The sequence below is a fragment of the Gorilla gorilla genome, chromosome 9 (assembly GCF_029281585.2).
Source record: "Gorilla gorilla gorilla isolate KB3781 chromosome 9, NHGRI_mGorGor1-v2.1_pri, whole genome shotgun sequence".
Classification (NCBI taxonomy): domain Eukaryota; kingdom Metazoa; phylum Chordata; class Mammalia; order Primates; family Hominidae; genus Gorilla; species Gorilla gorilla.
The window spans coordinates 51,371,089-51,391,580 of NC_073233.2; the positions used below are offsets into that span (position 1 = coordinate 51,371,089).

Genomic DNA, 20,492 nt, shown 5'->3' on the forward strand with positions numbered 1-20,492 from the left:
AGGCCTTTTACACTTCTCTACATCTTAAACAGAAGTAGACATTTCTATAATTGTTAGCTATTATTATTAGTGAATACAGTCATTAATAAGATAAGCACACAAAAAATAAAGCTGCAATGAAGATAAACGCTATTATGCAGAAGCACATGGTTCTCTGAGAATATTTTCTGGCAAAATGACCATTTTGCAGGTAAGGAAACTGAAATTAAGAAAAACTAAGTACTTCACCCAAGGTCACATTACTAGCAATGAGCAGTGTCAGGATTTAAACTATCACCCAATTCTAGAATCTTGACTTTTACCCATGGTGCTATAAAAACAAAAATTTATGTTTAATTTACTTAAAGTTCCAGACACATAAAAAGCATTTAATAAATGACATTATGTAAAAAATATCCTGCCTATGAGTTAGCGACCAGGAACACAGCAGATAGATAGTTCTCAACAAATATTTATTGAATGAGGGAATGAATCTTCACCCCACAACACACACACACACACACACACACACACACACTCTCTCTCTCCCTCTCTCTCTCTCTTAACTTACCTTGGCAGAAGAACCTAATATCTGAAGGGATTTCAGAATCTTCTGTCACACACATCGAGCCTGCTTTTGTGTCTTTGTTCCAGCTACCTCCTCCTTCTCTGGTTTGACAGCTAGTGGCTCTGGGGAATTAGACAATGGGATAGAAAGGGGAAATCTCAAAGTTCTAGAATGGCCTCATGTTCCCTGAAGCTTACTGGGTTTCTGGCTCCAAGATGACCCAGGGGCATCTCCACTACGTGCTGGAGACTGAGAGGCTCAGGACAGTGCCTGAAGTTCATTCACCCTTAGGCTACGTCTTCAGGGACTCTGATCTGCTACTAAAACCAAGCCCCAGGGAGTGAAAGTCCCTGCCATGTCATCCCTCTGATCTCCTCCCTGTGAGGACAAAGAAAACTACTGGGTGTTGATCATCCAGCACCGTTAGAGCCTGCAGTTAGCTCTTAGACTCCAGTATAATTGTGAAGAGTGCTGCAGCAAACAGGTCAGTTCAAATCCCAGCTTTACTTACTTCATGTTGTACAGTCTTGAGCAGTGTGCTTAACCACCTTGAACCTTAGTTTTCCATCTAAAACATGGGTATTAAAAATATAACCTCCCACATAAAGTAGTTGATTAACTGGGCAAATGCATGGTCTGGTTTAGCACAGTGCTTGGCACATAATAGACACTCAATAAAAAATAACATTCTTATTAAGCTACTTGGATTATATATTACCAGCAGAAGGATCAGGATTTGAATCAAAGTCAAAGTCTATATGTTTTAACTGTTGTATTAGTTTTCTCACCCAGTGAGCTTGTTAGCAAGACATATTTCAGATTTTAGCCTCCAAAGATGCTGATTCAGAGGATCTAGGGTGGGGCTCAGGAACCTGCATGTTGATATGCACTCCAGGTGATTCAGATGCAGTATCTAGGGCCATACTTTGACAAGCACCCTAGGCTTTTTCACTTCCCTGCTTGGGGCCAGGCACTGTGCAGAGATACAGGTTTGGAGGAAGACCCTGGTCACATCTGGTCCTCAGCACATCATCTGTCTGCACTCTGCAGATACAGCAAAGAACAGCTGCCCTCCTTGGTACATTTAGGTGGTTCTGGGAGTCCCATGGGGGGACCACATCCCCAGCTGTCAGCATGAGACAACACAGGAAAGCTGGAGCCCCCAAAATCAGCCCACTCTTTTTTTTTAAGGTGGTTTTTTTCTTTATTTTTAAAAGGAAATTTAAAATTTTTATTATTATTATTATTATTATACTTTAAGTTTTAGGATACATGTGCACAACGTGCAGGTTTGATACATATGTATACATGTGCCATGTTGGTGTGCTGCACCCATTAACTCGTCATTTAGCATTAGGTATATCTCCTAATGCTATCCCTCCCCCCTCCCTCCACCCAACAACAGTCCCCGGTGTGTGATGTTCCCCTTCCTGTGTCCATGTGTTCCCATTGTTCAATTCCCACCTATGAGTGAGAACATGCGGTGTTTGGTTTTTCGTCCCTGCGATAGTTTGCTGAGAATGACGGTTTCCAGCTTCATCCCTGTCCCTACAAAGGACATGAACTCATCATTTTTTATGGCTGCATAGTATTCCATGGTGTATATGTGCCACATTTTCTTAATCCAGTCTATCATTGTTGGACATTTGGGTTGGTTCCAAGTCTTTGCTATTTTGAATAGTGCCACAATAAACATACGTGTGCATGTGTCTTTATAGCAGCATGATTTATAATCCTTTGGGTATACACCCAGTAATGGGATGGCTGGGTCAAATGGTATTTCTAATTCTAGATCCCTGAGGAATCGCCACACTGACTTCCACAATGGTTGAACTAATTTACAGTCCCACCAACAGTGTAAAAGTGTTCCTATTTCTCCACATCCTCTCCAGCACCTGTTGTTTCCTGACTTTTTAATGATCGCCATTCTAACTGGTGTGAGATGGTATCTCATAGTGGTTTTGATTTGCATTTCTCTGATGGCCAGTGATGATGAGCATTTTTTCATGTGTTTTTTGGCTGCATAAATGTCTTCTTTTGAGAAGTGTCTGTTCATATCCTTTGCCCACTTGTTGATGGGGTTGTTTGTTTTTTAAATTTGTTTGAGTTCATTGTAGATTCTGGATATTAGCCCTTTGTCAGATGAGTAGGTTGCGAAAATTTTCTCCCATTTTGTAGGTTGCCTGTTCACTCCAATGGTGGTTTCTTTTGCTGTGCAGAAGCTCTTTAATTAGATCCCATTTGTCAATTTTGGCTTTTGTTGCCATTGCTTTTGGTGTTTTAGACATGAAGTCCTTGCCCATGCCTATGTCCTGAATGGCATTGCCTAGGTTTTCTTCTAGGGTTTTTATGGTTTTAGGTCTAACATGTAAGTCTTTAATCCATCTTGAATTAATTTTTGTATAAGGTGTAAGGAAGGGATCCACTTTCAGCTTTCTACATATGGGTAGCCTGTTTTCCCAGCACCATTTATTAAATACGGAATCCTTTCCCCATTGCTTGTTTTCGTCAGGTTGGTCAAAGATCAGATAGTTGTAGATATGCAGCGTTATTTCTGAGGGCTCTGTTCTGTTCCATTTGTCTACATCTCTGTTTTGGCACCAGTACCATGCTATTTTGGTTACTGTAGCCTTGTAGTATAGTTTGAAGTCAGGTAGCGTGATGCCTCCAGCTTTGTTCTTTTGGCTTAGGATTGTCTTGGCAATGCGGGCTCTTTTTGGTTCCATATGAACTTTAAAGTATTTTTTTCCAATTCTGTGAAGAAAGTCATTGGTAGCTTGATGGGGATGGCATTGAATCTATAAATTACCTTGGGCAGTATGGCCATTTTCACGATATAGATTCTTCCTACCCATGAGCATGGAATGTTCTTCCATTTGTTCGTATCCTCTTTTATTTCATTGAGCAGAGCCCACTCTTTTTTTATCCCCAGGAAATAGTAGGTTGGGGCTGTTGTCATCCTCAAATAGAAGGCTCTCAAGTTGAGTCATAGAATTGCCAAATTACATTGTTGACCTACTAAGCTCTGAACCTGCCTGAGGTAGCCCAGCTTTGTTGGCCAAATAGGTTTTATTTTATGGTCCAATGATGGCTGGCAGAGGCTGTTGGAGAGCTGTGTTGAAAAGATGCTGAAGCTGAGTCCGCATCAGTGGTTTTCCAACAAGCACAATTTTGTCCTGCATGGGGATATTTGATAATTTCTGGAAAGATTGCTGATGTCAGGATTGAGGTGGGGTGGGATAATGGAATGGAATCTAGCAGATAATTGCCAGGGATGCTGCTAAGCTGCTAATTCCCCTAAAACAGTGCACTGGACAGGCCCCTACAACCAAGAACTCTCCTGTCCAAAAGTCAATAATGCCAAGGTGAGAAATTCTGCTGGAGCAGAGCCTGGAGGCTCAGTGGGAAAGTATCCTGGTTGATTAATAACATCTGGCATAGTATGGGGGGAGGTGCTTTGGTGACAGCTAATGTGTTCTATATTTGCAGATGACAATCTTTGAGGTTTGATTTCATTGCGTCCTTTAAGATTCCCATTGTATTAGGCCATTTGTGTGTTGCTATAAATAAATACCTGATGCTGGATATTTATAAAGAAAAGATGTTTTCTGTTCTTGTGTTAGTTTGCTTAGAACGATGGCTTCCAGTTTCATCCATATCCCTGCAAAGGACATGAACTCATTCTTTTTTTATGGCTGCATAGTATTCCATGGCATATATGTGCCACATTTTCTTTTTTTTTACTTAAAAAAATTTTTTAAATTATACTTTAAGTTCTAGGGTACATGTGCAGAACATGCAGGTTTGTTACATAGGTATACATGGGCCATGTTGGTTTGCTGCACCCATCAACTCGTCATTTACATTAGGTATTTCTCCTAATGTTATCCCTCCCCCAGCCTACCACCCCCTGACAGGCCCTGGTGTGTGATGTTCCCCGCCCTGTGTCCATGTGTTCTCATTGTTCAATGCCCACCTATGAGTGAGAACATGTGGTGTTTGGTTTTCTGTCCTTGTGATAGTTTGCTGAGAATGATGGTTTCCAGCTTCATCCATGCCCCTGCAAAGGACATGAACTCATCCTTTTTTATGGCTGCATAGTATTCCATGGTGTATATGTGCCACAATTTCTTAATCTAGTCTATCATTGATGGACATTTGGGTTGGTTCCAAGACTTTGCTATTGTGAATAGTGCCACAATAAACATACTTGTGCATGTGTCTTTATAGTAGCATGATTTATAATCCTTTGGGTATATACCCAGTAATGGGATCGCTGGGTCAAATGGTATTTCCAGTTCTAGATCCCTGAGGAATCGCCACACTGTCTTCCACAATGGTTGAACTAATTTACACTCCCACCAACAGCATTAAAGTGTTCCTATTTCTCCACATCCTCTCCAGCATTTGTTGTTTCCTGACTTTTTAATGATAGCCATTCTAACTGGTGTGAGATGGCATCTCATTGTGGTTTTGATTTGCATTTCTCTGATGACCTGTGACAATGAGCATTTTTTCATATGTCTGTTGGCTGCATAAATGTCTTCTTTTGAGAAGTGTCTGTTCATATCCTCTGCCCACTTTTTGATGTGGTTGTTTTTTTCTTGTAAATTTGTTTAAGTTCTTTGTAGATTCTGTATATTAGCCCTTTGTCAGATGGGTAGATTGCAAAGATTTTCTCCCATTCTGTATGTTGCCTCTTCACTCTGATGATAGTTTCTTTTGCTGTGTAGAAGCTCTTTGGTTTAATTAGATCCCATTTGTCAATTTTGGCTTTTGTTGCCATTGCTTTTGGTGTTTTAGGCATGAAGTCCTTGCCCATGCCTATGTTCCGAATGGTATTGCCTAGGTTTTCTTCTAGGATTTTTATGGTTTTCAGTCTTACATTTAAGTCTTTAATCCATCTTGAGTTAATTTTTGTATAAGTCTAAGAAGGGATCCAGTTTCATCTTTCTACATAGGGCTAGCCAGCTTTCCCAGCACCATTTGTTAAATAGGGAATACTTTCCCCTTTTCTTGTTTTTGTCAGGTTTGTCAAAGATCAGATGGTTGTAGATGTGTGGTGTTATTTCTGAGGGCTCTGTTTCATTCCATCGGTCTATATCTCTGTTTTAGTACCAGTACCATGCTATTTTGGTTACTGTAGCCTTGTAGTATAGTTTGAAGTCAGGTAGCATGATGCCTCCAGCTTTGTTCTTTTGGCTTAGGATTGTCTTGGCAATGCGGGCTCCCTTTTGGTTCCACATGAACTTTAAAGTATTTTTTTCCAATTCTGTGAAGAAAGTCATTGGTAGCTTGATGGGGATGGTATTGAATCTATAAATTACCTTGGGCAGTATGGCCATTTTCACAATATTGATTCTTCCTATCCATGAGCATGGAATGTTCTTCCATTTGTTTGTGTCCTCTCTTATTTCATTGAGCAGTGGTTTGTAGTTCTCCTTGAAGAGGTCCTTCATATCCCTTGTAAGTTGGATTCCTGGTATTTTATTCTCTTTGAAGCAATTGTGAATGGGAGTTCACTCATGATTTGGCTCTCTGTTTGTCTGTTCTTGGTGTATAGGAATGCTTGTGATTTTTGCACATTGATTTTGTATCCTGAGACTTTGCTGAAGTTGCTTATCAGCTTAAGGAGATTTTGGGCTGAGACAATGGGGTTTTCTAAATATACAATCATGTCATCTGCAAACAGAAACAATTTGACTTCCTCTTTTCCTAATTGAATACCCTTTATTTCTTTCTCTCGCCTGATTTCCCTGGCCAGAACTTCCAACACTATGTTGAATAGGAGTCGTGAGAGAGGGCATCCTTGTCTTGTGCCAGTTTTCTAAGGGAATGCTTCCAGTTTTTGCCCATTCAGTATGATATTGGCTGTGGGTTTCATAAATAGCTCTTATTATTTTGAGATACATTCCATCAGTACCTAGTTTATTGAGAGTTTTTAGCATGAAGGGCTGTTGAATTTTGTTGAAGGCTTTTTCTGCATCTATTGAGATAATCATGTGGTTTTGTCATTGGTTCTGTTTATGTGATGGGTTGTTCATTGATTTGCATATATTGAACCAGCCTTGCATTCCAGGGATGAAGCTGACTTGATCATGGTAGGTAAGCTTTTTGATGTGCTGCTGGATTCAGTTTGCCAGTATTTTACTGAGGATTTTTGCATCGATGTTCATCAGGGATATTGGCCTAAAATTCTCATTTTTTGTTTTGTCTCTGCCAGGCTTTTGTATCAGGATGATGCTGGCCTCATAAAATGAATTAGGAAGGATTCCCTCTTTTTCTATTGATTGGAATAGTTTCGGAAGGAATGGTACCAGCTCCTCTTTGTACCCCTGGTAGAATTTGGCTGTGAATCAGTCTGGTCTTGGACTTTTTTTGGTTGGTAGGCTATTAATTATTGCCTCAATTTCAGAGCCTGTTATTAGTCTAATCAGAGATTCAACTTCTTCCTGGTTTAGTCTTGGGAGGGTGTATGTGTCCAGGAATGTATCCATTCCTTCTAGATTTTCTAGTTTATTTGTGTAGAGGTGTTTATAGTATTCTCTGATGGCAGTTTGTATTTCTGTGGGATCGGTGGTGATATCCCCTTTATCATTTTTTATTGCATCTATTTGATTCTTTTCTCTTTTCTCCTTTATTTATCTTGCTAGCAGTCTATCTATTTTGTTGATCTTTTAAAAAACCAGCTACTGGATTCATTGATTTTTTTGAAGGGTTTTTTGTGTCTCTGTCTCCAGTTCTGCTCTGATCTTAGTTATTTCTTGCCTTCTGCTAGCTTTTGAATTTGTTTGCTCTTGCTTGTCTAGTTCTTTTAATTGTGATATTAGGGTGTCGATTTTAGATCTTTCCTGCTTTCTCTTGTGGGCATTTAGTGCTAAAAATTTCCCTCTACACACTGCTTTAAATGTGTCCCAGAGATTCTGGTACATTGTGTCTTTATTCTCATTGGTTTCAAAGAACATCTTTATTTCTGCCTTCATTTCGTTATTTACCCAGTAGTCATTCAAGAGCAGGTTGTTCAGTTTCCATGTAGTTGTGTGGTTTTGAGTGAGTTACTTAATCCTGAGTCCTAATTTGATTGCACTGTGGTCTGAGAGACAGTTTGTTGTGATTTCTGTTCTTTTGCATCTGCTGAGGAGCGTTTTACTTCCAATTATGTGGTCAATTTGAGTAAGTGCAATGTGGTGCTGAGAAGAATGTATATTCTGTTGAATTGTGGTGGAGAGTTCTGTAGATGTCTATTAGGTCTGCTTGGTCCAGAGCTGAGTTCAAGTCCTGGATAGCCTTGTTAACCTTCTGTCTTGTTGATCTGTCTAATATTGACAGTGGGGAGTTAAAGTCTCCCACTATTATTGTGTGGGAGTCTAAGTCTCTTTGTATGTCTCTAAGGACTTGCTTTATGAATCTAGGGTGCTCCTGTATTGGATGCATATATATTTAGAATAGTTAGCTCTTATTGTTGAATTGGTCCCTTTACCATTATGTAATGGCCTTGTCTGCTTTGATCTTTGTTGGTTTAAAGTCTGTTTTATCAGAGACTAGAATTGCAACCCCTGCTTTTTTTTGCTTTCCATTTTCTTGATAGATCTTCCTCCACCCCTTTATTTTGAGCCTATGTGTGTCTTTGCACATGAAATGGGTCTCCTGAATACAGCACACTGATGGGTCTTGACTCTTTATTGAATTTGTCAGTCTGTGTCTTTTAATTGGGGCATTTAACCCATTTACATTGAAGGTTAATATTGTTATGTTTGAATTTGATCCTGTCATTGTGATGTTAGTTGGTTATTTTGCCCATTAATTGATGTAGTGTCTTCATAACGTCGATGGTCTTTACAATTTGGCATGTTTTTGCAGTGGCTGGTACCAGTTGCTCCTTTCCATGTTTAGTGCTTCCTTCAGGAGCTCTTGTAAGGTAGGCCTGGTGGTGACAAAATCGCTCAGCATTTGCTTGTCTGTAAAGGATTTTATTTCTCCTTTGCTTATGAAGCTTAGTTTGGCTGGATATGAAATTCTGGGTTGAAAATTCTTTTCTTTAAGAATGTTGAATATCGGCCCCCACTCTCTACTGGTTTGTAGGGTTTCTGCCGAGAAATCTGCTGTTAGTCTGATGGGCTCCCTCTTGTGGGTAACCCGACCTTTCTCTCTGGCTGCCCTTAACATTTTTTCCTTCATTTCAACCTTGGGGAATCTGACAATTATGTGTCTTGGGGTTGCTCTCCTCAAGGAGTATCTTTGTGGTGTTCTCTGTATTTCCTGAATTTGAATGTTGGTCTGCCTTGCCAGGTTGGGGAAGTTCTCCTGGATAATATCCTGAAGAGTGTTTTCCAACTTGGTTCCATTCTCACCGTCACTTTCAGGTCCACCAATCAAATGTAGATTTGTTCTTTTCACAAAGTCCCATATTTCTTGGAGGCTTTGTTCATTTCTTTTGGCTCTTTTTTTCTCTAATCTTCTCTTCACAGTTTATTCCATTAATTTGATCTTCAATCACTAATATCCTTTCTTCCACTTGATTGAATCAGCTATTGAAACTTGTGCATGAGTCACGAAGTTCTCGTGCTGTGGTTTTCAGCTCCATCGGGTCATTTAAGTTCTTCTCTACACTGTTTATTCTAGTTAGCCATGCATCTAACCTTTTTTTTTTTTTAAGGTTTTTAGCTTTCTTGCGATAGGTTACAACATGCTCCTTTAGCTTGGAAGTTTGTTATTACTGACCTTCTGAAGCCCGCTTCTATCAACTTGTCAAACTCATTCTCCATCCAGTTTTGTTCCCTTGCTGGTGAGGAGCTGTGGTCCTTTGGAGGAGAAGAGGTTCTCTGTTTTTTTGGAATTTTCTGCTTTTCTGCTCTGGTTTCTCCCCATCTTTGTGATTTTATCTACTTTCGGTCTTTGATGTTGGTGGTCTACAGATGGGGTTTTGGTGTGGACGTCCTTTTTGTTGATGTTGATTCTATTCCTTTCTGTTTGTTAGTTTTCCTTATAGCAGTCAGGCCCCTCAGCTGCAGGTCTGTTGGAGTTTGCTGGAGGCCCACTCCAGACCCTGTTTGCCTGGGTATCACCAGTGGAGGCTGCAGAACAGCAAATATTGCTGTCTGATCCTTCCTCTGGGAGCTTCATCCCAGAGGGGCACCTGCCTGTATGTCTGTCAGCCCCTACTGGGAAGTGCCTCCCAGTCAGGCTACATGGGGGTCAGGGACCTGCTTGAGGAGGCAGTCTGTCCATTCTCAGAGCTCGAACACCATGCTGGGAGAACCACTGGTCTCTTCAGAGCTGTCAGACACGGACGTTTAAGTCTGCAGAGGCTGTCTGCCTTTTGTTCAGGTATGCCCTGCCCACAGAGGTGGAACCTAGAGGGAAAAGGCCTTGCTGAGCTGCACTGGGCTCTGCCCAGTTCGAGTTTCCTGGCCACTTTAGGAGCATAAAACCCCCTACTCCAGCCTCAGCAATGGCAGATGCGCCCTCCCTGTCAATCTGAAGCGTTGCAGGTTGATCTCAGACTGCTGTGCTAACAGTGAGCAAGGCTCCTTGGGCTTGGGACCCGCTGAGCCAGGCATGGGAAGGGATCTCTTAGTCTGCTGGTTGGTAAGACCATGGGAAAAGTGCAGTATTTGGTCAGGAGTGTATCATTCCTCCAGGTACAGTCTGTCATGGCTTCCCTTAGCTAGGAAAGGAAAATCCCCCAACCCCTTGCACTTCCCAGGTGAGGTGATGCCCCGCCCTGCTTCAGCTTGCCTTCCTTGGGCTGCACCCACTGTCCAACCAGTCCCAATGACATGAACCAGGTACCTCAGTTGGAAATGCAGAAATCACCTGTCTTCTGCGTCGATCTTCTTGGGAGCTGCAGACTGGAGCTATTCCTATTTGGTCATCTTAGAAGCATCCCCTGCCTTTATTCAGTCTATCATTGATGGGGATTTGGGTTGGTTCCAAGTCTTTGGTATTGTAAATAGTGCTGCAATAAACATATGTGTGCATGTGTCTCCCTCATAAGTGGGAGTTGAACAATGAGAACACATGGACACAGGGAGGGGAACATCACACATGGGGGCCTGTCAGGAGGTAGGGGGCAAGGGGAGGGAGAGCATTAGGACAAATACCTAATGCATGCGGGGCTTAAAACCTAGATGACAGGTTGATAGGTGCAGCAAACCACCATGGCACATGTATACCTATGTAACAAACCTGCACATTCTGCACAAGTATCCCAGAACTTAAAGTAAAATAAATAAATAAAAAGAGGTTTGATTGGCTTACCGTTCTGCAGGCTGTACAAACATGGCAGCAGGCAACTTTTAGTCATGGCAGAAGGTGAAGCAGAAGCAGGCATATCACTTGGTGAGAGCCGGAGCAAGGGGAGCAGAGGAGGTACCGCCCACTTTTAAACAGACCTCACGAGTACTCGCTCACTATCTCCAGGACAGCACCAAGCCACGAGGGATCCACTCCCATGACCCTAACACCTCCCACCAGGCCCCACATCCAACATTGGGAATCACATTGCAACATGAGATTTAGAGCAGACAACCTCTAAATCTCACGTTGAAATGTGATCCCCTGTGTTGTAAGAAGCCCTCCCCCGACCCTGATGCATGGCAGTTTAAGAACCACCCATGTATGTGAAAAGACCTTTAAGAAAAAATGGAGATATATGTTGTATAACTATTATTCTGCTCTGGAGTCATCTGGGGAAATCGGGGCCCGGTGGGTGGAGCATTCACTAAATGAGGGGGATTCAGTTAGGACACATCAAGCCATGGCTCCAGATAACTAGATCATCTAACTGAGGTTTAAATTATGCTAAACTGTTTTAAAATTACATTTGTGTAAATTATATTACACAGACTGAGAATGGCAATGCTCAGGTGTGGCAAAGACCTGATTTTATGTAAGTATTTACGTCCAACATAAATATTATTTTGTACCCTCATTTGTCTGATGGGCTCATTCCAGGTCAACAGCTTTCTGTTGCCAGGATTGATGCCATATCACCCATTAAGTGGAGAGAGTAGGCATTGTCACCATTGTCACTCCTCTTGGCCAAATGAGGGGAATAGAGACTCAGGACAGCAATGTGGAATCCCACAGTTGATGATCTTGCAGTGCCCCTGAGGCCTGGGGACATGTGGAAGGATGAGATTTAAGGAGCCTATTGCTATTCGGGGGCTTCCTCTCTGGCTTGATTAACTCTGAGGAGCCACTTCTTGTCCTTGGGGACCCAACCTCAGCCTATCCTAGGAACACAATAAAGGAAGAAATGGGCACATCCCCCCGAGCTCCTAGGTGGTAGGGACAGGCGGCAGGGGGATGTCCTGGGAGAGGAAAGGGCAGTCGGAAAAAGCTGTTGAAGAAGCAGTTAGATATCCCCTGATCCCCTTCCCAGCTCCATGCTGCAAGGTGACTGTGCCATCCCACCCAACAGAGGATTCTGAGTTTATTGTCTGGTGACCATAAAGAAGGGAATCCCTGCATTGGAAAGCTCCAGGCACAAGGGAGGATGCGGCACCACACTGACAACAAGCGGAGTGTGTCAATGGGTCATTCAGAGGCTGAGACTGCAGCCTGCTCTGCCCCAGAATACTGGCAGCCAGACCTCTGAACTCCAAACAGGAGAACAGAAGTCCCCTCTGGGGAGTTGACAGTTCAAGAAGACAGACTTAACAATACCAACATCCAGTATTTCCCCCAAAGGCTCAACACTCGCACCCACTCTTGGGCCTGGTTCTGTATCAAGAGCAAACACTAAGGACCTCCAGGCATCCCTGAAAGTCTCTAATGTGAACGTAGAGATCTAAACTGATCATGTGTTTACTCTTCTGTGTATGATCACTAATTTTTCTAACCTCAAACTCTTTGCCAATTGTCCAAACATTTTTCAGCATTTTCATTCACACGGATCATGAATGGAAGAGAGACACTACACAAGGAGAAAAGTCATCATCATATAACCATAATAATAACAAACCCCTCTATCCAAAGAGAGACAACAGCAGATAAGGCATTCATGAAAAAAGAACATGATGCCATAAAAAAAGAACATGAAGCACAAGAAGAGGTCTTGGAGAACAAAAACACAAGAGCAGAAATAACAAATTCAGTAGGAGGTTTGAGAGCCAAAGTTGAGGAAATCTCAAGAATATACAGTGCAATAAATCACTGAAACCAGGAGACAAATGACAGGAAAATTGGAGGACTAGTGCAAGAGCTCTAATCATCTACTACTCAAATCATAGGCATTCCAGAAACAGAGGGAACATGGTAGGGAGGAAATGTCAATAAAATAAGAGAACAAAACTTCCTAAAAGTAAAAGACATGAATCTCGAGATTGAAAAGACCCCACAAGTGCTTACTTAGCACAGCAGATAAGCCACATTTCCAGATTTCCATTAGGGCAGGTCAAGGGAAATTTCAGGACATTGGTAGGACAGAGAAAGTCTACAAACTTTCTACAAATCAGAACAGCTTTAAACGTCTCAACAGTAATCCTGGAAGCAAGAAGACAGTGGAGCAATGCCCTTAAAATTTGGAAGGAAATGTATTCCTAACCTAGAGTTCTATGTGAAGCCAAAATATAAAAATATCCTTAGATATGCAAGGTCTCGAGAAATTTGCCTCCCACCCACCCATTCACAGGAAACTACTAGAGGATGCGCTTCCCCATAATAGGAGAGTCCAGCTCGAAGTGAAGTTTGAGTGACAGGGAAGGGAGGGCCCAGGACGCCAGTTTGGGAATGCCAGAAGTTTCCAGGAGAGACTTCAGGATATCAAATTGGTATCTTGATGTGAATGAAAATACTGAAAAAGGTTTGGACAACTGGCAAAGAGTTTGAGGTTAGAAAAATTAGTGATATTACACAGAAGAGTAAACACATGAAGAAATCATAACAGTCATAACATTGAATACCAATCTCATCAAAATGATGGCACATCTATTTAGGGAGGATGGGAGGGATGGAAGTTTAGGGTTAAGGGGTAGGGGAGGACAGAGATTTAAAACTGCATCTCCTATACCAAAGAGGCAATGGATAATGCCTAAAACTGAAAAATATACATAGCATTGCAAGCATGTTTTGTAGCAACAGAAGCCAAATGGCAGAGTGGTCAGCTGAGGGCATTGAAAGTTGTTGTTTCTGGAGAAGAGGAAGTGGAGGGGGGAAGGGCTGGAGAGAGCAGCTTGAATGAACCAGCCTCCTAAACCAGATGACTCTCTAAACTAGGCACACTTGGGTAACTGGTAAAACTGGATAATTAAAAACAATACAATTAAAGTATATGAAAAACTGGTAAATGTGAATAAGGTCTGTTTCTGAGTTAATAACATGGCACCAATGTCAATTTCCTGATTTTGACAAAGGGTGCGTAGGAATTCTCCAAACTATTTTTGCAACTTTGTGTGAGTCTTAAATGATTTTGAATTAAAAGGCTATGTAAATAACATAACTACAATAGGAGAATGTGCTGTGCCTAAAGCCACACCTAACAGAGTAAAGGGCTTTCCTGGCCATGTCTGCCCAGGTCCTGGGTGGTGGGCCCAGGCGCCTCTGGCCTCCCAGGTACATCTATCTAGACACGGTCAGACAGGGTTAATTGAAGAAACTGTCTGTCTCCAAGCCTCAGCTGAAGGCCAACATTGCTAACTCCAAGAGAGGGCAGTGCGCAGAGGCTGAGCTATTCCTCTCCAGCAGTTTTGTGCAGAGCTGTGGAGGAGAAAACAAAAATTAAACCGTAAGCATGCTGCTGACATTGTCCTTTTAAAAGGAAATAAACACCTGCCAGTCACTGCCTGGGGAAAATGAGCCTTAATCATGCGGTCGGGTGGCGTCTGGCCATCCCATTCTGCTCACATTCTCAGGGGAAGCTTGCGGGGCTCTGCAGCTGTGGGCGGTGGCCTCCATCAGGGGGCAGGGCAGGAGGGAGGTGGGCCAGGGCCAAGAAGCTGAGCGGCGCCAGCCTAGAAATTTCATCCACAGCCTCGTGGGACAGATGAGCAAACAGTGGGAAGGAGGCCCAGAGAGAACTTGAAGATGTGGAGTCAGGCTGATCTGCATTTAAGCATTAGGACAACCTGATCCCAAATTACTTCAAACTGCATGGCCTCAGGCAAGAACCTCACACTTCCTGAGCCTCATTTTCTTCTCCTGAATATGGATGTTCCGTGTGAAGATTGGAAATTACTCCAGCACATTGCCAATCTACACGTGAAGAACACTGGCCCAGAGATATTGAGCAGCTTGCCTGGGATCACACAGCTGGCGAGGGGGGAAGCCAGGATAGGAACCGTGTCGGGAAGGGTTCAGAGTATGGCTCCACCCAAACCAAACCCTTTCCAGTCTTTGCCACTATCCCATGGTGTGCAGTTGGGGATTCGCAGATATTTACCAAGCACCTACTATGCACAGGCAGTGTTCTAGAAGCAGAAGTTGCAGCAGTAAGCAACACAGCCCCATGCCTTTAAGAAGTGGCATTCCAGTGGGGGAGGTAACTGTAGACAGAGACAGGAGACAACATGAGCCCGATGTTACAGGTGAGAGGTCAGCTGTCGAGGTATGTTGAGTACCTTGAGAATGTGTGTTGCCCACTGAAGGTGCCATACTGTCCCATCAAGGGCCCTGAGCCAGTTCCTCCATGCGGGCTGCAGGGTATGAGTAATGAGGTGTGGATTTCAGTGTCCTGACTCCTGGAATGTGAGTGGAAAAGGCCAGTCTTAGTGGTTAGCTCAAAGATAGTCTCTGACCACGCTTAGGGCACTGGGATAATGAGCCTACACCCCTTCTTCCCAGACGCCCAAAGAGCTTCAGGGGCCTCAGGCACCACTCCTTAGACACCCGTAGCTAGCTGCCCCATGGGGTTCTGATTCCTGTGAGGCCACAGGGGCCCAGGCAGGGGCACTGGACTAGGGATCTAGCCCGTGTTGTGCTCCCCACTTGCTGTGTGACAAAGGGTGAGTCCTTGCCCTCTCTGAACCTCTATGTCCTCACCTGAACAACTTGGGGGCTGGACTTAAGAAAGGCAGCTCTGGTTTGCACATTTTGACATCTTCAAACCCTCAAGCGTTTGGGGAAGCATTCCTTTATTCAGCACCCTGGAATGCTCCCTGTGTATCTGGTGCTCAGTTACAACGAGGAACAACACAGATGTGGCCGCTCACTTCATGGAGCTTACAGGACACTTAAAAGAAGCAGCCATATCTGGCATGAAGCTGATCATGATATGCCTATGAAGGAAGAGCGTAGGGGGCACCTCTGGATCACTTCCTGTTGGTGGAGTGTATGAGGCTGGGTGACTGTAGGTTATAGCATGGTGGATAGAACATAGGGCCAAGGAGGAAGGCCCGGGGGGTCAGTGGGCAACCATTTGGGTCTGCAAGGGCAAGCTGGTGCTTGTGTGCCAGGACCGCAAACCAGGAGCCAGGGCTGGAGCTCCTCCAGCCCAGTGAGGTTCAAGGGAAGGGGGAGGGCAGTGGCTTCTTGTCACCATTTAGACACTGGGCCCTAAGAAAATGGCTGAGTGAACTGTGTCACTCAGTTTCTGAGGCCTCCTTTCCAAGTTTGTAAAACAGGCCTGATGGCATGGGTGATTAAATGACATGATACGTGAGTTACCTGCCATCAGTCAGCCCGAGTGTCCACTTCAGACCCTCTTTCAATCTACTCTCCACGGTATCAGGAGAATGAGCTTTTTAAAAACACAGACCCATCGTGCCACCCCTCTATTCACACACTTGCCACCATAACCAGGAGAAAGTCCAGCCTCCTCACCATGGCCTAGAGGGGTCACATTGGCTGCTGTGCTGTTTCTTGAATATGCCAAGCACACTCCAGCCTCAAAGTCTTCACACTTGCTGTTCCATCTGCCTACAACATTATTCCCTCCACTAGTTTACATCTTGTAAACACCTACTTATTTGTTAAGCCTCAGCTTAAATGATACTTCCCAAGGGAAGCTCCCATCAGGCTGAATTTGGGCCCTTGTTTGTAACAACTATAAAATCATATACTTTTTCTTCAAATCCCATATTTATTCTTGCAGTTATATGTTTAATGTGTGTCTGCCCCACCAGACTGTAAGTTCTTAGCAAACAGGGACCCTCTGCTTTGTTCATGATCATGTCTCTAGTGCCTGGTACCATGCCTTGTACACGGTAAGGTGCTCAATTGTTCTTAATAAACAGTTTGTGATAGAAGGATTATATGAATGATTGAATGTCTATCACTTTACTTCAAGTTTCCCCTGGGACCAAGGCTCTGGATTGCCTTCAGCAATTCTTGGCACTACCCACATTTGAAGTAGCAACCTGGACTAAGACTTCAGCACCCATGCCCCTATTCCCAGCTCTATGGGAATCTTCCAGTGAATTCTGGAAGTCATTAAACCTTTCTGGTTCTTAAGTTCCCACATCTATAAAATGAGGAAAGAAAGCTCCTCCTGTGGTTTCCCAAAGAGTCTGGGAGGAGGAACAGCAGCAGCGCATCTGCAAAGTGCTGAGCCTCTGCAGGGGAGTGGCTGGCCTTGGTCTGCTGTACAGGGTGACACGCATAATATCCAAAAATTGGAAACCAAGGCTGTCTCTGGTTATCCTCCATGGGAGTCTGCAGTACAGGAGAGGGATTTGAAGAAGAGGATCTGTCTCCCAAGTTCACCTCACAAGATCATGGAGTCCAATGCCATAATGGAGGGAGAATTTGGGGGAAGTTTTGGGAGGAGGTGAATATATTTTGCACGTGGAAAAATTATGGTCAAATGGAGGTTCTGTGGTGGATGAACAATGAAATCCTTTGTAGCATTTCACATTGAGGGCAAGAGTCCCTGTCACCTCTTGACTTCTACAAGAGGTCTCACAGCTTCCACTCTTGCTGTCTTGGAATCTAGCTGCCACATAAGGAAGCCCAAGCTAACTCCCTGAAGAAGCCACCTGGAGGTAAACTGAGGCACCTGATTGGCAGCCCCATCCCCATTGCTAGACTTGTGAGTGAGGCCATCTGGGACCAGCCAGCCCCTAGCTGACCTTGCCTCTTCCTTAAACCTGGTCCAGCCAACACCACACAAAGAGGATTCATCCCAGCAGAACCTTGCCCAAATTGCCAAACCTTAGAGCCATGAGCAGTCAGTGATGGTTGTTTTAAGCCACTCAGTTCTGGAGTGGCTTGTTTTGCCCCAATATATAATTGAGGCAGCTGTCTGTGTGTCCATTTGTCTCTTTGGCCAGACTTTCTTATTCTTCTTCCTGTCTCCTGATCACAGCAGAGCAGAATATTAAGAGCATGCAGCTGCATCAGAAAGATTTGGATACAAATCTTGATTTTCCTACTTACACGCTGTGTGACCTTAGATAGGTTTCTTAACCTCTCTGAACTTATATTTTCTTTCATCAGTAAGATGCACACACCTTTGGCTTATGGGTTGCGAGTTTGAAATGAGATACTAGTCAGTGCCTGGCACATAACTAGTACTCGTTAAATTTGTTAAACTGCCAATAAATATTTACTGAGCACATACTTCATGCTGATGCTGATCCTGGAATTAGGAGGCTGAACAAGACAGATGAGAGCTCTGCCCTCACAGGGGTTATAGTCCAGAAGGGGAAGACAGAATAAACACTTGAAAAACAAGATGATGGCAGATGGTTACACATGCTCTGAAGCCTATGGGGCAGAAAGTCTGAGCCCATGGGACTAAGGCATGACATGGTTCAGGGGATGGGTCTAGGGAAGGCCTCTGTGGGGAGGTGACATCTAAACCAAGAGGTGGTTAATGAGCAGGAGGCAGCCACAAGAAAAGCAGGAGAAAAAGTGCTCTAGGAAGAAGAGCCAGCGTATGCAAAGGCCCTGTGGAGGGACAGAAGTGGGACAGACCGAGGAACCCAGGGGAGGCCAGCGGGGCTGCCACATGGCAGGAGGCGGGGGGCAGGCTGGAGGAGCTGATGCTGTGGCCTAAGTAGGTGGAGGCTGCTTTGTTATTATTGCTGCTGTTATTGACAGTAGCTCAGATTCAAGGCCTGATCCAGAGAAAGTGCTCGGTTCATGCTGGACAAATAGCTGATAAGCGAGGGCTTCAGGCATAACCTGTGTAATGTTTCCATGGAAACTTATCACTGCTCCCTGTTGGTAACCTGAGAGACTCCCAGAGGTCTCTCATCCTCTGGTCCTGCCCTTATCTGGGCTGGGGACTCACTTCCTCTTCCTCTGCATCTCACCCTGAGCCCCAGCTGTCGGGGAGGACGCACAGCACAGGGAATGGAAGCTCTTCCTGTCGCGGACCCTCTGCACACACACAGCACACCAGGCCCAGATGGCCCCAGGCCAGGCCTCAAAGTTCCAGCCCACGTCAGCCCAGGTCCAGGATGCAGCTGGGCTCATGCAAGAGGAAGAGCTTACGCTGGTGGTGGGGAGTTGGGGAGCAGCCAGTCCACTGTTCTAGACAAAGGAGCTGGCCTGAGACGTGTTCCTCAGGAGACCCCACCACCAGGCAGAGCAGCAACACAGTGGAAAGACGCTGTGTGGCCCCAGGACCGGGTCTGCAGCCCCATTCGACAGCTGAAGAAACAGAAGCAAAAGGCAGAGCTGGCCTGCTCTGGAAGGCTGGTGTTTTGAGAGCTAGGTTGTACCCGCCAGCTGGGCATACCTGTGTCCACACACATAGACCCACAAACACAACCTTACATGGTTCTACATGGTTATGAGAGATTCAGACATACATGCTGTTCTGTGAGTAGGGCAGAAACACAGACACACGCCATCCAAAAGGACACTGTCTCTTATGAGGATGTGACATTCAAACATGTCATTCTATACAAGTCACACACACACAAAGCTGAGGACACATCCATTGATGTTTCTGCCCTCACTTCCCAGATAATTGTGCTGAAAAATAGAAACACCTGCACCCTACCAAGCTATTACCCGGCAGCGGCAGGAGCAGGCTAATTAAGCCTTCACAGGAGGCTGGCATTTTCCTGGCAGCCCTGCTGCCCCTCGCTGCCAGGGTGGCCGCCAGCCCGAGTGGCCTTTGTGATGAGCCCCAGGGGGCACACGGCCCAGCCTGTCTCCCTCTCCTCCCTCTATGGGCCCTGAAGTGATTCTGCATCTTGTTCTCCCAAAGGATCCCTCTTGGGCCAATGGTCTGCTTATGAAGATGGCTAGAATGAAACCCTCCCTGAAGCTTGAGGCCTGGATCAGCAGAGACCCTCCCAAAGTCCCCAGTTCTCTGACTGGAGGACATTTGAGGGACCTAAGTTAGCTGTGGACATGAGTGATGGATGCCCTCGGCTGCTCTCTGCCTATTCCAAGGGCTTAACTCCATCCCTCTGGCCAGAACGGGACTCAGTTTCCCCTTCTTGCCACCCTGGGCTTGGTTCTTGGCCATTCTGTCTCACACATTGACCTCTCAGCCACCCTGAACTTCCTGCTCTTCTTCCAATACGCCAAGCTCATGCCTCCAGGGCCTTTGCACCTGCCCTGTTTTCTGTCTGAAACCCTCCCTTCCTCCCAGGTCTTTGCCTGTTCCTCTCAACATTCAGGTCTCAGCTCAAATGGCACGTCCTTAGGAAGCCCGCCCTGACCCACCTAGTTAAAATCTCTCCTCCAGGTGCTCCCCTCAGTTTTTTCTTAATTCAGTGGTTTTCAGCCCTGGTTGCTTGTTAGAATCACCGGGGGACCTTTTAAAAATAACGGTGCCAGGGCGCTGTGTAGGCTAATTAAGAATCTCTGGGATGTGGGTCATGCGTGCTGCCATTATTTTGAAAAACCCTATGTGGTTTGAATGTGCAGTCAGGACTAAGATGTCTTGGTCCAGATACTTTTTGGTCAGCAAGAGAAAAGGCCGAATTTTGCAATCCCCTCCCTTCGGTGCTCTCTCCCTAATAGCTCTGTGATATGGGAACTATTATCACACCCATTTTACAGACCAGGAAACTGAGGCTGTAAGTCAGAGAAGTAACGTACC

The 20,492-nt window shown here is 44.6% G+C and overlaps 1 long non-coding RNA gene across 1 annotated transcript in view; it reads left to right on the top strand.

Annotated features, from left to right (window-relative positions):
* The first annotated feature begins 778 nt into the window (after positions 1-778).
* The window catches only part of LOC109028800 (uncharacterized), a 33,428-nt gene continuing 13,714 nt past the window's right edge, over positions 779-20,492 (top strand). Inside the window, exon 1 of the long non-coding RNA XR_002007772.2 lies at positions 779-1,031. This is a non-coding gene — a long non-coding RNA (uncharacterized lncRNA). The remainder of the gene's footprint in view (positions 1,032-20,492) is intronic.